The sequence below is a fragment of the Pieris napi genome, chromosome 3 (genome assembly GCF_905475465.1).
Source record: "Pieris napi chromosome 3, ilPieNapi1.2, whole genome shotgun sequence".
In the NCBI taxonomy this organism is placed as follows: domain Eukaryota; kingdom Metazoa; phylum Arthropoda; class Insecta; order Lepidoptera; family Pieridae; genus Pieris; species Pieris napi.
Window position 1 is genome coordinate 10,866,927 of NC_062236.1, and position 21,745 is coordinate 10,888,671.

The 21,745-nt window shown below is 31.8% G+C and overlaps 1 protein-coding gene across 5 annotated transcripts in view; it reads left to right on the forward strand.

The window, feature by feature from the left end:
- The first annotated feature begins 1,266 nt into the window (after nucleotides 1-1,266).
- The window catches only part of LOC125048496 (ecdysone-induced protein 74EF), a 144,827-nt gene continuing 124,348 nt past the window's right edge, over nucleotides 1,267-21,745 (forward strand). For all 5 annotated transcript variants that reach the window (XM_047647197.1, XM_047647194.1, XM_047647199.1 and 2 more), the window contains exon 1: nucleotides 1,267-1,452. The gene's annotated coding sequence lies outside the window, so the exon portion shown is untranslated. The remainder of the gene's footprint in view (nucleotides 1,453-21,745) is intronic.

A 21,745-nucleotide genomic window follows, 5' to 3' on the forward strand; every position in this document is an offset into this window, starting at 1 on the left:
CTATGAACTAGTAGATGTTTTCTTAGGAACCGTGAACCGTGGAATCGACTCCCAGAGATACGACCTCCAACTGTTCAAAGTTAGAGTGTAGTTCTCCCTCAAAGGCCGGCAAAGCACCCACTAAAATTGTCTACTATTGAGCAGCGGTGACTGACGTTTTTGGGCGTCCCGTAGGCTCGATTGTCCCCCTATTCTATAAAGAAAAATATAATAATCTCAATAGATTTAGAATTAAGAATTAATTTAACTTCTATTCTGACGTTCATAAGTGTCTTGTTTACCTATATGAATACAGTTATTTTGACTTTGACTTAGTCTTGATAGTGTAGTATTTTCTTATTTAAACTTAGGTCAGTTTAAATAAGAAAATACTACCTTTATTATAAAGTGATTTATTACACAGTTTTCACACAACATAGTTTGAAAACATACTTTCTATGAAATTAGGAAGAACATTTCATAGAAATTTAGAGTTTAGACACAAGTCGTCCTACGCGTTCAATGTCCAAGTTGGCGTACATATTTTTAGAATAAATTATTTGATAAGGAAAAAAAAAGTATATATATCCGTTTAACCTTTTTTACTTCATAGCTTAATCTGCAACTAGAGGTTTTCATTAGCAATAATAGATTCAGGATACAAAATACAGACTGCTGATTTAGCAGATATAATTAATTAAAATAATATAATAAATAATGATACAGATTTAGTTTGCCCTACTTGTATGAGACCTAGTTAGACTTAGGGTTCTACAAGAAAAGAGCGTGCCAGTTCTTAAAAGGCTGGCTACGCACCTGCGAGCCTTCTGGCAATGTGAGTGTCACATGGGCGGCGGTATCACTAATCAGATGAGCCTCCAGCCCGTTTTCTTCCTGTTACATTAAAAAACCCGGTTATATTATCAATTCACATATTAACAATTATTTCGCTGCTTATATGTAATTGTAATTCATTTTGGAAAGGGACCACAAAATTGTACTTTCATAGCATAGACAATTTCTATCGATTTGCAGAATACGTCCCTAGGAACCTCAGCAATTTCTTTTGGAATAACTTTTCTTTCGCCTTCCAGCGTTATATAGCGCCGAACAAGGTGACTGAACGGCGATGAAACTTTGATATAACCTTTCTATTTTTCAAAAAAAAACTATCAAGGTTATAAATTTATCTCGCGTATGACCCGATTCACAAAAATTCACGGCTTCGATAAGTTCACGTCACAATAAAAATAGTGTCGAGGTACGGGGGCGCGGTGGCCAGTGGTCCTTCAGTTCAGTGACTCGTGGACCGGCGCGGAGCGCGCACGTCTTATTACCAAGTGACATTTTGTGGCTGATGCATCATACGTGACAGAAGTGCTGTGCGATTTCAAACTTATTTGGATGATTTATTTTTATTTATTGTATTGTGTGCTTGACGGTACAGTGATATTGGATTGCGTTTTGGATGAGGTGAGTTACGACGCATTAATTAAATTAATTTAATAAATCCAAAAATATTATCGTAAATATAAATAGAAGAAATTGCTACGTCGTGGAATTAACATAGAGTCGGTTGCTTAAAAATTACTTTCTCCAGTTCTCTTGGCGTAATTTTCACTTTCATTCTTATTTTTACGATTTCTCGTTTATAAGTCGACTGCAAGTTTTATACAATAACAAATAAAATTGTGTGACTACATTGAAGGATGGAATTAAATGCGCATTTTTCTATTTGTTATTGATATATTGATGCAAAAGAATTTATGACTGTAGTTTTGGAGAAATTGCTTTTGTTTAAATTAAACATAGCTACGAGATTATTGTAGGTAATATTTGTGGTTTTATTTTCGTAGATTTGAATATGGATTGACTTTTTTATTCGTTTTTATGTTGACCTTGAAGTAAATCCTAGGACCTCAGTGGAAGGCCATTACCTTCATTAATGGTAATAAAATCCAAGGCTCCTGATGATACAGTATGTAATGAGATATGAGTAATAAGTAAGCATGATGACTCTACCAAAAAGAAAAAACTCAATTATATTTTTTTCTGTTCAAATTTTCTTGAAGTGTGAAATTATATAATAAGAATTTCTTTTTTATTCAAGTTATATTTACTTATATGTGAGTTTAAAATTAAAAGGCAATAGAGTTATTTGTCATGTATAACATATACCTATATGTTATATAATTTATACTAGGTAGGTATAACTTTTTTATATATACCAAAATTTTGAAAAAAGTCATCCAGCAGTTGTATTGTGAAAGCCACAAGCTAAGGTCAAGTGCCATAGTTTAAAAGGATTTTTTTTCTGAAATGACAAGTGTAATTTTTTAAATTAAGAATTTAATTAGTAAGGTCAAGCAAGAAATATTTTTTATAAAACAATACGTTTTTATATTAGTTATCGAGTAAGGCCTAACGTATGTCTTTGGAAATCCATTTATTTTAATGCAACTCTACCAAGAGCCTGTAAGTTATTGCGACAGCTGAAAAGTTCTAGAACAAATCAGGCATTTCGTAATTCGATACCTTTGTTACACAATTATTGTTGCACACATTTTGAAAATAACTCGTAGATTATTTGTAACGTCCACGAAAAATTAGTACGTGTTTTCGATTAAAAATTTCCATGTTTTCTAGGTTTTCCACATTCTCCATAGCATTAGCCGATTCCTCGTATTGAAAAGTACATTTTCGTACTCAGTACTAATTTTTTTTTAGCTAAGGCACTCATTTGTTTCTTAATGTGCATGTGCAGACTTCGTTTAAATGTTCTAATTAGATTTAATCTAGGTTTTTGAAGAAATTATATTAAATAAGGCTAATCAGGATAAATGTCTGTTAATCCGTTATAATTAAAAGCAATATTTTTTACTGAATTAGGCATAATTTTATAATTTCATTATACAAGTTCATTATCCGAAGGTTTTGTCGTTAAAGTAAGCGAGACATTTTAAAAGCATCCAGTTAAACAATGGTTGCGATCCTATACAGTAGTTTTTACCCCCTGGATGCTGTACTGCATCAGTAGACGCAGGCGTAAAATATGTCATATGAGGATACTGAAGTAGATAAAAACTTGTTCTCTCGTTATTTTTTCATGTTAACTATCCAAAACCTAATTTCAAGTAAGGCTGTCAAAATCAGATATGTAACACGCTTTAACTCAAGGAAATTCGCTAGCTTTTCTCTTTCTTTTTTAAGAGTTGTAACTCAGTTAAACCAAAATGAGTTATGACAGTTAAAAAGAGTTGTCATAATCTGATGAGTAAGATTCCAGTTAAAGTAACCTTGTCATTTAATACTAGTATTGCGCAGTTTTGTCTTTTGGCTTTAGTTTTTATTCTCGCACCGATTGATATCAAAGGTTTAATGGGGCTTACAAGGGATTCTACGTATATTTTATGGATTTTTAAAAACTTAGCCTATTAATTCTTAATTTTGATCTTTAATAATATTTAAATTTTAGAATGTAGGGCTAAACTGAGTAGTAAGTAATATAAAAGAAAAAATACTCCAGGGCCAAATATGGTTAGGAAATATCCAAGGGGAACATAAGTCCTTACTTTACATAATTGTTTTGTATGGGAATACAAAATAAATAGGCCTATAATAAAATGTTTTTTTAAAGAATTGCCACATATCTAACATTTGGTACTTTAAAAGATGTAGTACGTATATTATGACTACAGATGGGTATTAACTACAATCTTGGTAAATTTTGTTTTATATTTAAGGTATTAATTTATCATAATATAGGTAAAGGATTAGGAATCGCGGAAATAAAGGGACGATAAGTTATCACCAAGGGGAACATAAGTCCATACTTTACATAATTGTTTTGTATGGGAATACAAAATAAATAGGCCTATAATAAAATGTTTTTTTAAAGAATTGCCACATATCTAACATTTGGTACTTTAAAAGATGTAGTACGTATATTATGACTACAGATGGGTATTAACTACAATCTTGGTAAATTTTGTTTTATATTTAAGGTATTAATTTATCATAATATAGGTAAAGGATTAGGAATCGCGGAAATAAAGGGACGATAAGTTATCATCCAACCTTGATCTTATCATTTGTCAGAGCCCTTCTGTCCCTATCTGATATGTACTGTGCGATAAAGAGAGGTATATTCTGTACTTGTTAAACACGATAGATTAATTGGCTAGCTAAATATAATGCGTAGCTATGATTAAATAAAATCTATTAAACAATTACTAACCTGACCGTTTTAGATTATTTTTTTCGTTACATGTCCCATTTACTTATTTTTCATAATTACTGCGTAATAAATAAGTTTAAAAATAGTTTTAATGTAAATATGTTCTATTTGCTAGGATTCAGATGTAAATTGTCACTTTGGCAGTGACATAAAACACATTTCCGGTTTGTTGTTGTTGACGGAATTTTGTGAAATCATTTGTTATTGAATTAATTTATAAAAATTGTATTTAAACAAAGATTACTATCTCATATGTCCATTTTATTTACCTACCTTATTGTATTATAGAAAATAATTTGTATATTAGAAAATCGCCGACTCAGCCTACTCGTATAGCTCATAATAAATGGCGATACTGCAGTGAAAGTACTGTTACGTTGTATTGACTTTTTGTATTAGTTTTTGTCATAGTCATGGTTTGTTTTAATACTAAAAGTAAAACTTTTCGCTTTCTTCGATAAGATAGTCAAGCGAGATTTTAAAAGGCTTTTCACTGGCAATACATGCAACCATTTTCAAATACACACATACATTTTCTCTCCCTATAAAATATGTCCTGATTGAACGAATATTTCTAAAGTAAACGAACATCATTTTATGTAAAACCGGTGTTTTTCAATTAATTATCACAGGTATTCACATTATTGGTTTCACTTGTAAGGTTTCGTTTTCATAAGAATGAGATAAATCCCATCTTCAAATATCGATATATATTGTATTACAAGAAAAGTAATTATGTCTGCGTCAGATTAACTGAAATTGTGTTCTTAAAGGCGTAGTACTAACCGCCAAAGTAGATTTAAGTTCATTACTCTCAGTATCTAAATTTCGCGCCTAAATTGTAGCTTAGATAAAAATAGCTCAACGCATGGCAATCTGGAGTTTATGACAGTTGATCAATTTATAATAGTTTGAAAAAGGTTATACTTGTATCACAAAGTAAAATTCAAAATTATAATTTATATTTAAGTAGTATGCCATATGACATTTTAACAGAGCAGTATAATAAACTTTTCACTGAAAAAACCAATTATGGTTGAAGCAGAAATATTAATTTCTTTTTATAAAGGTAAGTAAATAAACAAATATAGAACTGAACGTTATAATTATAATTATTTCAAAGAATATAACTATAAGTAATAGCAACTGTCTAAATAAAAGGCCATCGACCTGTTCGAACCAAATAATTTATTTTTGTTCACTATCAATGAAAGTTATCTATTTTCTTATTTACGTGTACACAATAATGTATTAAACTTTGCTCCCGGATCTTGTATAATTATATTAGAAAATACATTTCTTTCCTTACTATAATACATTAAATATATTTCTTCTAAACATTTTAGATTCTTTCTCATTTCATTAATTATTCTTTATTTTACAGATCCCGAATAAATAAAAAGACATTCATTTCAAAAGTAATACGCCTATATTTAGCAAGTTGAAATAATCTTTTACGTATCAAGTGATAGAAAATAAATAGCAACACCCACGTAATAAAATAAACAAGTCGGACAGTCCTAATTCTAATCTAGCGGCTTCAAGGTTTGCGAATTTTTCTCCAATACGCGTCTCCTTGACACAGTTTTTGCGATGATGCGCCATTATTACGCGTTCGCGCGAAAAATGCGCCACAGACTACTGTAATATATTCGTACGCAAAACATTTTTGGCCGATTCGATATAAATTTTTTTTAAGATAAAGAAAAATTACAATTCTTTGATTGTGATGCAACAAATAATTTTATATTACTCATTGTACCATATTTTTGTATAAATGTTAGGAGGATTTTATATACTTGTTCAATTTGACCTTTGTAAAAAAATATAATATAACTTAAAAATTATAACGCCCAACAAAGGAAAAATATTATTTTATTTACAAATTCAAATATAATCGCGTTTTATAAGAAATAATTGAGCCCGCGAATGAAACCAGACGAAATACCAAGAAACTAAAATTAAAAAAAAAACACATTGTCAAACAAATTAAACACTGGTGTCTGCTACGTTTTCACTTTCCAAAAGCCATATATAGTAGAACTTAATAATGCTTTGTCTATTCTATTAAGTACCTACTAATATGCAAATTTTAATATACGAAGGAAATTTATATTATTTATACATATTGATTGATGTAGCTAAATGACACAATAGTATTCTTAGAAATGAATAATATGAAAGTAAAATTTGTTAAAAATAATAAAACACAAGATTAATTTTTCAATTGACCCAAATTCGCACGTGGTTTTAGGACTCCCAGATACGATGTGTATTTTTGTCACACTTGTACTATATTTATTTCGGGGCCAAATTAATTTATGGCTGTAGGCTATGGTACATAATACATATATTTTTTAATACATGATTAATTCAATTTAAAAAATAACAGTCTAAGAAGATGTGTGTCCTTTTATAGGGATTACTTAAACATTAAAAGATATATGAATTAAGATATATGTATTTTGTTTTTATTATTAATAATAGTTTAAAAACACCCTGTAACATTTACAAATATTCTTCGAGCATTCAAAAATAATTTATAGCTTTTTTTTAGAAATTATCTTGTTCAGTAACAAACACTTTTTAAATATTTTGTTAACCAAAAACAATAGAAAGCGGTTTTTGTATAAAAGGGTTGACAGTTAAAACGTCAATTTTTATGGCGCGAAACTAAACATGTCGTAAAATCTTTCAAACCCTTTACTATTGTTAATAGAAAGGTTCGTAAATTTGGTTCAAAACTATGGATGATTTAGAATATACATTTTTTATCATTGCTTTCTCTGGTTAAAAAGCCTTTTCTACGAAAGTGCCGTATGTAATAACAATGTTCAATTTGAAGGCCGAAAAGGCACCTGTTGCTTCTGTCGTTGCAGATGTTCATGAGCATAATGAGATATCAAGTAAATCGATTTCCCTTCCAAAATAATTTTAATAAAAAATTTAATTTAAATATACGATTTTACTTACATCTGTCTGTCACGTTGACTATACAAGTTTATAATTATAGGTTTTTATAATTAATATTTTATTCAACTATACTTGTTCAAGCTTTCAACACCAAGGATGAGGAAGACACTTGATTAAATGTGACTTAATATAGCTAGATCTATAAAATATATTTTAATAGTTAAATGAATTAATGAAGTTATACTTCGATTTTCTTTGTTTAAAACCCAAGTTGTACGCCAGTAGCTATGACAACGGACAAGAATAAGAATTGTCGATGTCAGGTGTAGATTTGTCTATGATAATAAGCATTGTCTGCATTGAAATGAGTAAAGTACCACGGGTAAACAGCGGTAACCTTCGGTACCTGCACACGGGCGGCCCTCGATTCAATTTAAACTTAACCCACTGATCATGACATACATTCAGCGATTACGCGTGTGTGTGTTCAACGAAATTCGATGTACCCTTTTTTTATAGATACTATTTTAGTATATGGGTCATAGTTGACGCGCATTTGCGGATATCCATACATTGAGATATAGAGGACGTACTTACGTCCTAAGGCCATTATTACAACTCCGTCTAGTAGTAATCAAATAATAATATTAAAAAATAAATTATTGCAATAAATAATTAAAATCTTTCTTATCTACAACTTAAATGGAATCTAGAGTATGCCAGAGACAAAAAGTCACACAGATAAAAATTACTAAAGTTAAAACAGCTTATAAAAATAACGTTCAAATTGATTCGGCGAAGGCGGAAAGAGCGGACGCCAGATAGACACAAGGCCATTCTTCAAGGTTCATGAAATAATTTAAATAAAAGAATATCGACTTTATTACAATTGAATAGGGTTGCTGATTCGCTGGCCCGTTGGGTGCACGACAATAAGTTGGGTGTTTTGAATGCAGCATTTTCAGTAATAGGTAGAGATCAAGGTTGATTCAAGAGAAGTTATAACTAGATAAAGACGCAGAACAATTGAAGTCCCAAATAAGGGTTTATACACACTGAGTTGAACTTTTGAAAAACTACTACTAGATAAATATAGAAATTGTAGGTTTGGCCGGGTATTAGGGAAAGAAAAATAAAAAACTTTCCAAAAGTTACAAACGACTCTTTTGATATGAAAATTAAGACAGAAATATCTAATACTTAGAATATTGAAATACATAAACTCCAACAAGATAACATTTTCTTCGATTTAGTTTAAACAATAAATGATGTATTTGCTGAGTTTTTAATTAAACTTAAGTATGTAATTTAAATCAAATGTCAGCGTACACAATTGTACAATTAAGTATTTAATTAACTGGTAATGTACTGACTTTAAATAGGTCAGGATCATTAATCACTTAGTTATTCAAGACACTGTCAACATAAATTTATTGGGTCATCACCTTCAAAATGTGGATATTTTTTTAAATTCTGTCATTAGAGATTATAAAATTAGTAATAAAGGCGCTTTAATTTACCAACCAGGATAGTAAAGTGAGTACATTAGTACTGCGCAAGAAGCCGTGTAGTACCAGGATAGCAAAGTATATTAGGAAGTCGATATCAAGTTATCTGAGGGGCGGTACTATCTCACTAGGCCAAGGTCAGCGCGGGACCAAACCATCGTGACCTATGTGATAGTACTATCGGTCCCACCTTACATACATGGCGCGGTACACGCGGGGAAACAAGGAGACCACACTACGCTGGTTGAGCACGAGGATACCCAAATTCGTCCGAAGGTTGCCGCATACGTAAAGCTTATTCATGCACTTGTAATCCAATAACGTATGTAATTAGGCATAAACGATCCTTCATGTTTTGTTTTGAAACAAATCCAATTTGAAATATGCTGTTTTAGTATCGGCAGTCCTTTGCTCCGTATATGTTTTCTCGTATACATACTCTATGTGTAGAAAATAGATCTATATATATAATTCTTCTGTGAGTGTGTATGTCACTGAACTTCTCTCAAACGAACTGGACCGATTTTGATGAAATTTTTTGTGTGTGTTCAAGGGGATCTGGGAATGGTTTAGATTCACAAATCAGCCCGCCAGATGGCTGCAGTCGGTACTTTCATACTTTGCTTTACTAATCGCTTGAAATATCATGCAGGACAACGTCTGTCGGGTCCACTAGTAGATCTATAAATTTCTGTGAGGTTTTGTTGCCGTGTGTCTCATTTTTAATTGTATGATTGAATATACCTTAAAGCTATTACAAATTTAATGACAATATTGTAACTACCACAATAAAACCATATGGACTTATGATTGCTTAAATAAAGAAATTATTATAAATATAATTAGCACGATATTTGTAGTGCACCAATTTCATTGTAATTGCTCGTAGCTTATATTTGATAAGGTATTGTAGCTACGCTTGTAGACCTTCTACGACAGGTTTCTTTTGCGTCGCAAAATATTTTACCAAATTTTTTCCTTAGGTAAAGTAAATAAAAATGTTGCTTGTTATAAATATATATGAGACGGCTTCAGAGTGTATTAAAGTTTTTTTAATGTTATATTGGGCGGTATGATATTTTTAAATATATTTTACTCATGGTTTAACACGTAAAATATAAAATAAAAAAAAATAATTCATCGTATTGGTACTGTAAATTATAGTACCAATACTGTAGGTAAATGTAGACATTAAAGCAGCGTTGTCTTAGTGGCTTCAGCTAACAACTCTCATACAGAAGGTCGTCGATTCAAATCCGTGTTATGTACCAATGGACTTTCTGTTTAACGCGTATTTAACACTCGTACGGTAAAGGAAAACATAGTCAGGCACAGAAGGCTCACCTTCTTCCCTTTAAAAAAACAAATAATCACAAAACATCTGAGGCCTAGGCTTCAAAGGTTGTTTATCAATCAATTTTCGTAAATATTATTAATAGGAAGATGTAATATTTACAATTTACTATTACTTCCCAAATCTAGGACTGACAATAAACTCCGCCACTAGTCAATCGCCAAGTTTTAGTTTACAAGGACAATAGTAAGGAACTGCAACCATTATGCCTCGAGTTTGATAGTTCCTTCGGTTTCTAAAACCAAATTTATATTGTACAGTTTAATACGTCTTATTCTTAACTGTCGGTAAGAATAAGACGTATTAAACTGCGGTTCCTTAAAAGTATACGACCATTATTAGCAAGTTTAGTCCGCTGATTCATTTAAATTGAAATTCAGGCCAATTACGAAATGATCAATTTTGCTGTGGCAGAATTTATAACAATAGTTGCACAATACAACCTACATTCAAAATGGGATCACGCGAATATTAAACTCATCATTATTTGTGTATATTGTCTACACGTGATGAACTCCGTTTTATTTGTGACGTTGTGACCAGCAGCTGCGCCCGGGTGGGTTTCTATTTTGTTCAACAATAATCGTTATATTTACATTTTTAGGTCTGGGCCTCAGATTACTGTCTCTGTTTTATGATCACTTATCAATCAGCCTAGTCTAATAGTGATCAGCCTCGTGTGCCTGACTCATGCCGTCGACTTTTTGCGTTTAAAGCAAGCCGGTTTTCTCACAATGTTTTCCTTCAGCGTTCGAACCAATGTTAAATGCGCACCTAGATTGAAAGTGTATTGGTGCACAAACGGGGATCGAACCTACGACCTCTGGGATGGGAGTAGCACGCTGAAGCCAATAGGCCAATACTGATATTAATCATATTTCAATTAATTAACATAAAACCATAATTACTTAAACCTTTTCAGTATGTGTAAACTCCGTTCGTGGGGTTTTGCCTTTATCGTGTTTATACAGGCGCACGCGGCCGGGGGACTTCATTTTGTAGACATGACTTTTTTATTGGATAAAGTGTTTAGTATTATTATTTTAAAATTAGCTTAATTATATCATGAACTAGCAGCCCCCGCTTTTTACTTGGACTGCATTTTGTTTTGCTTCGAGTTTTATTTATATTCAACACACAAATATACAGTTTTTACAATAATCTTACCTCGTTAATCTAACATAGTAATAATAATTAAAAATTTCTAAATAAAAAATTAAATCATATTTAAAAAGATTGGTCCCTGTGGCAGTGTACCTTTAACGCTGGCAGCATTTCCTCACTGTAATGTATTTATATAGATTTAAATAATTAAATATTTAATGATTATATTGGTGATTTGATGACTTACTATTAACTGAATGTTGTATATATTGTTTCTTTATAACATATATTTTCTCATTTTATTTAATAGTGAACTTTTTATTTTCTATTCTATTTTCATTCTTCATATATTTTGCGTTAATTAGTCAGGTGTGATGTTTTTAATTTATCAAATATATCTTGCAAAATGTTAATTGTAGAGAGTTCATGCATAATTTCTCTATACTATTACTATTTGTAAAGATTTATTTAATGGCGTAAAAGAACATTGTATTTAGTAAGTAAGTTAGTAATAAGCTATAAATCTTTCTCAATAAATAAAATAAAAATAAAATTGTGAAATATTTATTTATTTATGTAAGAAAGCAATAACATCACAAATATATATAAACACAATTATAGGCCGACTATATGCAAGATTGCATGGCTACCAAGGTTCTAGTTTACAGAGTAGGTGAGGAATACCCAATAAAATCCGACAGCCGTATTGCGGAGGCCCTTTGAGTCTTAGATCCTTAGAATCAATTTAAGTAATAAAAAATTCATTGCAAAGTTGTAAATGACCATTTAACTAGGCATTTAAAAATCCAAGACCAAATTGTTTCAATTGCAAGATCTACGCTTAAATAATTGGTCGTAGGAATCCGGTAGTGCTCGCTGGAAAGAGACGGATGTATTAGTTATGACACGTGCGAGCGGGACGGAAGCAAGGTTACTCTCAATGCCGCCATCATACGACTAGTGCTGTACGATATTATATCGATTTTTGTGACGATTGAAATTTCACTTTGGTATGAAACGTTATTATTCTCATTAAAGGATATTTCCGACGTAAAAGTGTATAAACTCCAAATTAAAAAAAAAAAAACAGTTTATTTGCTCTAATCTGTAACTTCGGGGTACATCCTTCTATTTGTTCTAGGTTTTATATGGCCGTACATTTTGTGTCGGACAAATAACTATGCAGTCTTAATACATAATCACGTTAAGCATACAACAGTCCTACGTTCTTAATTCAAATTCATCTGACATCACCAAACACTTTATTTTAAGATACTAATGGCGAATAGATAAAATTTTAAACAATTCAAATATTAAAGTCCATGGATGACAGAGAAATATTTTAAAATAAGAACACCGAAATATTAATCATGACGCCATCTGGTGGAGATATTTTTCGCCAAAATATTCAAAAATCGAATAGACTTTCACAACACCACAGATTAAAAGTTATCACTTTCTCGTGCGTCTTCACGACATTTGTTCAAATAATTTAGGTTATCTTCACCGAATCCCGCGGGCAGCCAAAAGATCCATATAAGGCCGTAATAAGGCAAGCTGAGGCCGCTAGTCGGAGTAAGGCCGAGCGGCTGACATAGACCCAGATACAGTGACATTGGCACTACATTCTGCCACGGAGGTCGCTCGTTCGTTTAAAAATAATTGCATCGAATGTTTCGTGTTCTGTATTTAGGAAGATTAAATATATACGAATCGAGAACGCATTGTTTAAAATACCAATATACGATGAATTGGTAATGTAAGACGTCAATAATAAACTCAATTTATTCTTATTCATGATATTACTATGTAATGACGAAGAAGAAAATCTTAGACACGTTTTACGAATTTAGTAACGAACCTTGCAGTAAATAACGAATGATTCAGACAGATAGTCGTACTCTATCGTTTCAAATGATAGTTTTGCTTTATCTATGAATTGCAAACTTTATAAGCATTTGTTTAATTTATAAAAATAATTATCACCGGGAAGTGAAACCAGAGACTTTGGATTATACACCGTTAACTATATACATGTAGCATTTACTGGCATAGTTCTCTTTAAATTAGGTCTAATGAATAAATCTCGAATTTTCTGTCGCAACATGTGATGTAACTGCGTATCCTTTGCGAGACCTTCCTGCCCACCTTGGAACGTGTCACGATCAATTATTAGTCTATTTATATGTGTTATAAAAAACTTAGACGTTCACTGTTAAGACAAGTATAGATGTTTATTTGTAAGTTTTAGATTTGGTTATCTATGACAACCCTAATTCTTAATTTTCATATATGGATTACATCTGTGGAATTTATCAGATTCTTAATTTAAAAATCTAACAAAAACAGCGGTAGGTACATCATATTTTAATCTTGATCGTGTTTAAATTAATTTTGTCGACTAATTTGTATGATATTTATAGATATTTGCATTAATACAATGTAATTTGTATGATATTTATAGATATTTGTATTTTATAAGATTTCACCTGTTAATAAATTATAATTATTAATTCAACCGAAAGTATTCAATATTCCAATTTATTCAGTTAGAAGTAGGGCTGTGAGTCCGTAATAATATTATTGGTTTTAAGTACATTTAAGTACTAAACTAAAAGTATTATTTATTAACTTCAAATTAAAATCTTTTATATCAATTTAATTTAGCTAATACTTTTAATAGAAAAGTTGTATACAGTGTTATTATTATAACAGTAACAATATAATAATTTTATTAACTGGCAACCCTGCTCTTGCTGTCAAATTATATAAGGCTGTTTATTAAATGTTAATTTCACGAGAAAATTCTCTAAGATTAACGAAGCGGAGTCACGACGTTTTCATTACGATGTCGTAGAAAAATTATATCACGTTACGTCAACATTACGTGTCGCTGTAATTTATTGATCATAAATATTTAGAGTTTTCTCTCTCTAATAATACGCTGTTTAATACATACTTTGTCAAATGAAGATTGATTCCCTATATCGTAACAGGTAGTAGAAGCAGTCTGTCATGTAGGTGATCTGAGTCTGATACGATATAATTATTCCAATGTAATCTCTACAGCCTCCCGATGCGACTAAGGAGGTTTTGTGTGTATTTCAGTGATTGCCTAGTTTATTTATTAAAGTCCGTAATCCTACAGCTAACATAAAATATACTAAACATTTACCGGAATTTACATAAAAGGAAAAATCAATAAAAATTAACTAGGTAATGTGATTCGGCTGAGCGGTGTGATGGTGTGAAAGTGAGGGTGTGTATGTGGGGTGAGCTCATGATTCAGGTGATTTAGCACTATGGATATTGTCAATACTCCTTTTAAGCCTATATTGCGATAGCTTAAACAAGTTTAGTAGTATATGTTGAGAATCAGATGCTTAATAAAATTTAGTCTTTGGAAAAGGAATGATCGATTTTCTGATAAAGAACAAATTGTTGATAAGGTTTTGCTTATACTTGACAGTTTCAAGATCTTTGTTTAAATAATTACGGATACTGAAATAAAAGTTTCGACTTTATAATTCGATTTTATATCATCTATTTCATACAACAAGCTCATAATTAGAAATTCCATTTCGTAGTAGTTTGGGTAATTCCCAACTACGAAATGGTCTGAATTATGACGTATTTGTGCTACGGCGTAGCGCTACGTCAGAGGTGAACGGTGCCTCGGGCTACAATACGAACAACGGATTACTTGGGGTATTGTTATGTCGATTACATAATATATGGAAGTAATATAATACAAATTTCTTGCCTGTGTTGCTCTCACTAATAATTTTCTTAGTTTTGTTACAAGTTTCCGGTTATCTATATTAAATTCATTGAAATATATTAAATAAAAATATCTTAAACATAAATAAACCAGTGGCGCTACAACCTTTTAAAGTCTGGGCTGCAGATTTCATGTATCTGTTTCATGATCATTTGTCAATTCTAATAGGCAATCAGTAGCGATCAGCCTTCTGTCCCTTAAACACGCCTTCGACTTTTTGGGTCTAAGGCTAGCCGGATTCCGCACGTTGTTTTTCTTCAACGTACGAGCGAGTATTAAATGCGCACATAGACAGAAAGTCCATTGGTACACAGCCGGGGATCGAACCTACGACCTGAGGGATGAGAGCCAACACTGCTCTCTTAGTAATTATACTTTGACTAAATCAATTGTAATATTATTTGTAACGTAACATATTTTTGAGGCAGAGACAACTTTTAAAACTTGTTTATATAGTTTAGTAAGCATTTTATAAACCTGCAATGTAAACATAAAGTTACATAACATTCCATTAATGGTTCACATCAGTGGAAGGTACGGGCTAGTACGTAGTAGGGCGCCGCCCTATCGATCTGTAGTACGCATCTCCCTTCCCCGCCCTAACTAATAAGTCACGTGGTTGTGTTTTTATGTTTTATAGCGTATGAAAACATCTAATTAGGTTTTCTATTAAGCTGCTTTAGCAATATAGGTTTTTTAATTAAAAATTAAAGTCTGTATGGAACATAATAATTTTACATTAAAATGTTTTTAATTATCTATTAATTCAAGCCTCTTTACACTGTCTATAATTAAGTATAACTAATTATATTTAAGTATCTAATAGCTTATCGCTATGGCAAAGGCCTCCTACCCTTCGTCTAATATTAGTATAAGATTTAAACTTCATCGCCAAGAAAACTGAATTTTAATTATTATTTAATTGCATTTAAACGAAATAGATGTCATGCTATCTTAGTATTACTTTCTGTTCATGCTACAGTGTCATTGAAAGTGTGCAGTCATGAATATGTGATGTATTACGACTAGTTGAATAATACACTCGAGTAATACCTTCACTTTAGATTTCCTACATAACACATGAATATATGTATTAGTTAACCTTTCATGTTTTCCAACCTTAGTAACTGGATTTTAAAGGTTATTTTATATAATTAAGCAAAAAGTTTATCATTGCAATTAAATATAACATTACAAGTATAAGGAAAAACTTAATATGACGCAAGATTATCTGTAACAAATCATGCATTAATACAAAATTAATAGTGATTTGGCGTAATAAATTTAAGTTAAAATATACTTAGAAAGGAATACTCTATTGGGTCGTTGGCATACAAATTTGATATAAACGTGTTAAATACAATTCCTAGAAATACAGATGTTTCATTGATACACGTGTTTCCCGTGGGTGTGAGGGGTTGAATCCTTGAAACACCTACGTGAATAGAATTGATAGATATTAGAAAATTTCGAAAAATAAAGAAAAAGCTTTCAAGATACTATTCATACAAAATACATTACGAAGTAATAAGTTCTGAAATTTGAAAGCTTTTTTTGGCCTAGTGGCTGCAGCGTGCAACTCTCATCTTTGAGGTCGTAGGTTCCATCCCCGGCTGTGCACCAATGGACTTTATCTCTAAGTGCGCATTTAACATTCGCTCGAACAGTGAAGGAAAACATCGTGAGGAAACCGGCCTTAGAACCAAAAAAGTTGACCGCGTGTGTCAGGCACAGCAAGCTGATCACTTACTTGCCTATTAGATTGATTAAGGATCATGAAACAAGTCAGAAATTTGTGGCCAAGACCAAAAAAAGGTTGTAGCGCCACTGATTTATTTATTATTTGAAAGCCTAGAAAAATAATTAATTATTAATATTATTAGTCTACCAATTCTTAGATGTTAATTGATTAAATAACTTTATAAATTCTTGATAATTGCTGGAATATTATATTTAAATATACATTTTTTTCCTTTTTTTAGGAGTAATTTTGACTATATCCCCTATTTATACAAGTTTCTACTCCGACAACATAATGCCACTAGACAAAGTAAACAAATTAAAACAAAATTTCGTTTGTTATCCAAAATAATGCGTACCCTTATTTTTCCCACGCGATATATCAAAATACAATTTTCCGGAATAAAATTTATCTTATTTCTTTCCGTGAGGGGGTGTAGGTTGATAGTGATGATGGGAGGTGGAGTGAGGCAAACGCCGTTGCTAGGCAACGAGGTTCTGGGATCCCGGGAAATTACTGCATTGAGCTTTCCTTTAACAACTTTGCTAACGATTAGAGTAAGAAATATTTAAGAATTCACTCATATCGGATATTTAAACATACTATTTGTTTTCTTGTGTAAATATTAAACAGTATAAGTATTTTAATGTAAACTGGTATTTTTATACAGATCACATAAGCTGGAATAGTGTAACTTTCTAGCTACCATAACATTTTCTCTTTTAAAAAGTATTTTAGCTTCAAAAGCTTTATGCAGCGGGCTATATAACATAATATAACTTATGCTGAGTATAACTAATAATAATAATTCTGATCAAGTTTGATTATAAGGATCTAGCTTTTACATACAGCTTCCTCGTCAGTCAAAGGAAAACGCCTCCGCCTAGGTTATATCAGTCGACCAATAGGAAAATTGGAAAAGCTTCAACAATAGTTAAAGTTAAACAATAAATATTTTATTGCGCCATAAAAATCTCAGTTTACTGCCGATTTCCTTGTGCACTTTCTGCTTTTCACGACTCCTGAGAGAAATGCATTCATCCCTTTCTTACGTACGGCGGCGTCTCGCTCGGGGTGAGTGACCGGGGCAAGCGCGCGAAAGCACTTTCACTGCGCGGCCGCATGCAACTTGGGCGCTGCGGTAGTGTTGCTACCTGTCTCAGAGATCATTAACACGGTTGGGAAATTTATCGATGTATTGTATGTACATTTCACGACGTACGAAATATACGCAACAATATAGTTTAAAATAATTTTAGAAATAAAAAAGCCAGGCATCACATCTTTATAGTGATTATAATTAATAAGTTATTGCGTATATTGAAAAAAAAACTGCTATAATACGAATGATTGTAATTTTTTGCGAAACATGAACAGAATTTAAAATGCATTTATACAGAGATAGCTTTATACAAGTGAAAAGATTTATATAATTACAATATTTCAATACAGGTCTAAAACTAATTAACATAAGTGCAAAATAATGACTTTATGCAGAACGCGGAAAGTGATTTGCGAAAAAAATATAATGACGATGTCGTGTCTCTATCGATCAGGAAACGTGCGCGAAAGTGCGCGCGCGCACGCATTTAGGGTTTTCTAGCTAAAGCTATTGTTAGCTTTAATACTTTCCATTTTTAAATGAATTAAAAAGATTGAGACTACTGCACGATGCACAATTTGTCTCGAGTGAAATTTTACTTTTGTTTTTCGTTTGAAATGTAACGATCACTTTACTGATAACAATTCTAAAGTTAGTGTCTTTTTGAAATCGCCAAATATCACATTAAATATTCAATGTCGTAGACAAAGTCGTGCTCTATTTACCGCCAAAAGCAGCTAAATGTCACAGGTGTGATAATCTGTCATCTGTCAACGACCATTTTTATAGTTTTGACATTTTAGTAGCCGTTTTAATTTAATAGTTTATTAAGATTTCATCAAGTTATAACCAGGTCATTTGGTTTCTATTTATCAATATATGTATGCTATTTAATTTATAGTAATTTAACACATACAATAATTCAAAACTCGTTACCAGAATACCGTTAAACAATTATAAAAAAGATAATAAACAGCAAATGTTTTTACCATGAACTATAAAGAGAGAGGAAATTACACAAACGGGACTGCAAATGAGACTCGATTTAAATTCTAAACAATGCAAATGATAATATAGATTGATATTATGCTTGTTACGACAGTTTGAATAAATTATGTCAAAATTAGACTTTGAATTGGACGTTATTCATTTATTTCTGATAAAATTTGACTCCTTTTAAATGTATTATTATAAATCTTATAACTCCTGTTGCTAAGTATTAATTATAACGAACACTCAGGCCATTAAATTGAAGGGCTTCGTTTTTACTTCTAAATGGATTTTGTTGCCTACGCGTTAACAAAATTACGTCTTAATTAAATGAGTCTCAGTAGTACATGAATTAAGTCCCACAACAGTCAACACGTACGGCTTGGGGCGTACATATTGCGTTGTTTCAGTCAATTTGTCACTTATATTAATTTTCTCTAATCTTAACAGCCTGAATAGAAAATTGGTCCGAAATACTAAGTGGTTTTAAAAACCATAACTTATTGTAAATACTGAAACGAATATTACTCAGTTACTGGCTGCCTACGTGACATTTTGACAAACACACTTGAATCTATAACAATCAATATAAGTAGAGGCTTAAGATATATGAAAGGTATTTAAAGTACCTCTTCATAATTAATTGTTTAGAATAACCTTTCTAAAGTATGGAAGTAATAATCATAGCACACACACACAATAAATTCGTCGAAGACGAGCAGGCATATTTTTGTGTCGTTTCTATGTATATAACAATTAATAGTACTGAGACATCAGTGCTGTACAAAACAAAATCACTACGAGATTCAAACGAATAGACTGACGATGAAATTCTGGTACCTACTGTTATTTTTCGACATTGACAGTCATGGTAAAACAAGGCAGTTCCCACTCTAACAGACTCACTAACCATAGAGATACTTTTGCACTAATACATCTCTCAATACTCTATGCGATCAGACTACAATTCTTTTTGTCGTAGATATTTTAGTTCCTCACTAAGGGAATACAAATAATCACAATAGTATTTATAAATGTTGGAGTTCACCAAGGTGGTCTTTAGAAAAGATATGGGATGCGTTTTGACCTACTAACTACGCGGATTTGTTGCTTGTAAACCAAAGCACGTCTACCTATAAATTTTTTTGTTAATCTTCATTACTGTGTTCAGTGTAGTCCTAAATATAATCTCATAAGTACTTTTACCCATAAAGGCTACGGATTTACCTCCGATACTCTGTCTGTTGTAGGAATTTAAAGTCGTACACGTGTCTGCGCGACGGAGCTGCGTCTATTTGCAGTAAATGGGTCAAGCCAGTCCCAAGTTAGATGCAATAACGAATACAAAAAGAGTAAAGCGCCGCGGGCAGTGACCACGCTAAACAGCGTTTAGCGGTTATTCTTAACCGTTGCTCAGCGTCGAATTATATCAGAAGGTTAGCTTATCGATTTGTGTCAATTCGTCTCAGTTTTTTTACAAAGCGCAAAAAGAAAAAAGCCGCACGAATATTTTCTTTGTAAAATGAATGCACTGTTAGATGTTGCACTTTGCTTTGAGATATATTCTCAATATTTACAATAGCAAACTATTTTTATATTTTTTTAACTACTAAACCTGTTTTTGACTTGTTAAACAAAGTTTTTTTACGAATGTTGCTAAGCAATTATTTGAAAATCATTAATACGCATTAACAATATCATTTGGAGGTTATGTTTAGAGTTCAAACAATCAAGGTTACGCCGTAAAAGAATTGTGGACGACATTGGAGGCTTTACACATAATTTAAATTACATTATTGTACATTTATTATGTACATTACGGAAGTGTCTGACTGGTTTGCCTTACACGGACTGGCTTTATGTCTCGACGCCTTGTGAATAAGTATAATTAATACCCAGCTTTTATATTACTTTTATCTCCTTGCATATCAAGTAAATTGTAATATTAAACTTCAAAAAAAGGGTAAACTGTTTAAACCGTTTAACTATAAATATACTAATTGATATTTCGAGACGATATTTTTAATCCAATATTATATGTTTTGCTGGCCTTTTAAACTGCGGGTTGAGAATTGATTTATGACTACAAAATTCTATAAAAGGACGTTTGAAAAATTGCAAGATTTAACGAGAGTTTAAGTTTGTCAGTGTAACCGCGCCTGAGCGGTGCATCGGCCGGCATTGCGTAACGTCTCCTATTAATACCAGCAGATACCACCCCCGGCTGACTCACAACGGAACTAGAGAAAGTTGCAATATCGATTCATTAAGCTTCAGTGGGTAATTATAAATGTGGGATTTTCGTAAATTCACTCAATTCTTTGCTCTGAGACTTAAAAATTCGTCTCCTCCTCACAACGAAACTAACGTAAAGATAAAATTATCAATTTATCAAATCAGTGTAGTTATAATAAATCATTCAGGTACGACGCAGAATGTGGGCCTTCGAAACGAAAAATATATAAAATAAATAATGGTAATGGGTCAAGGTTATAAAGAAATTTTATTTGGAATCTTTTTGAACGTCTCAGGTCTGTCGATGTGTACCTGTCATCGTACAAATTGATATACTATGTTCATAATATTTATATATTAAATGACCCGGTAAACTTCGTAACACCTACGAGTATACTTAATACATATATTTCTGTCAAAACTCAATATATTTGTTTTAAACAGACCAAAGAGATCGGACCTCATAGTATAGCTATGAAACACAAATTTCTGAATTTCTATAGATGTTTCTAAAAAGTCATCAAATATTTTCCAGTTAAGAAAAGGAAAATTCAATTGTCGTTTTTAGTATTTTTCTTTACTTATTATTTATGTTTCCCACCATTCCTGAACTTCCACGAATATTTCAAGAGCAAAATTAGCTAAATCGATCCAGCCATTCTCGAAGTTTAGTGAGACAAACGAACAGCAATTCATACATTATATATAGAAGATTACCTAGACCATTCTACCTATTTAACACTTAAATTTACATTTTGTAAATTTACAAATTTGGATTTTTTAAAGAATTTTCTGGGAGTC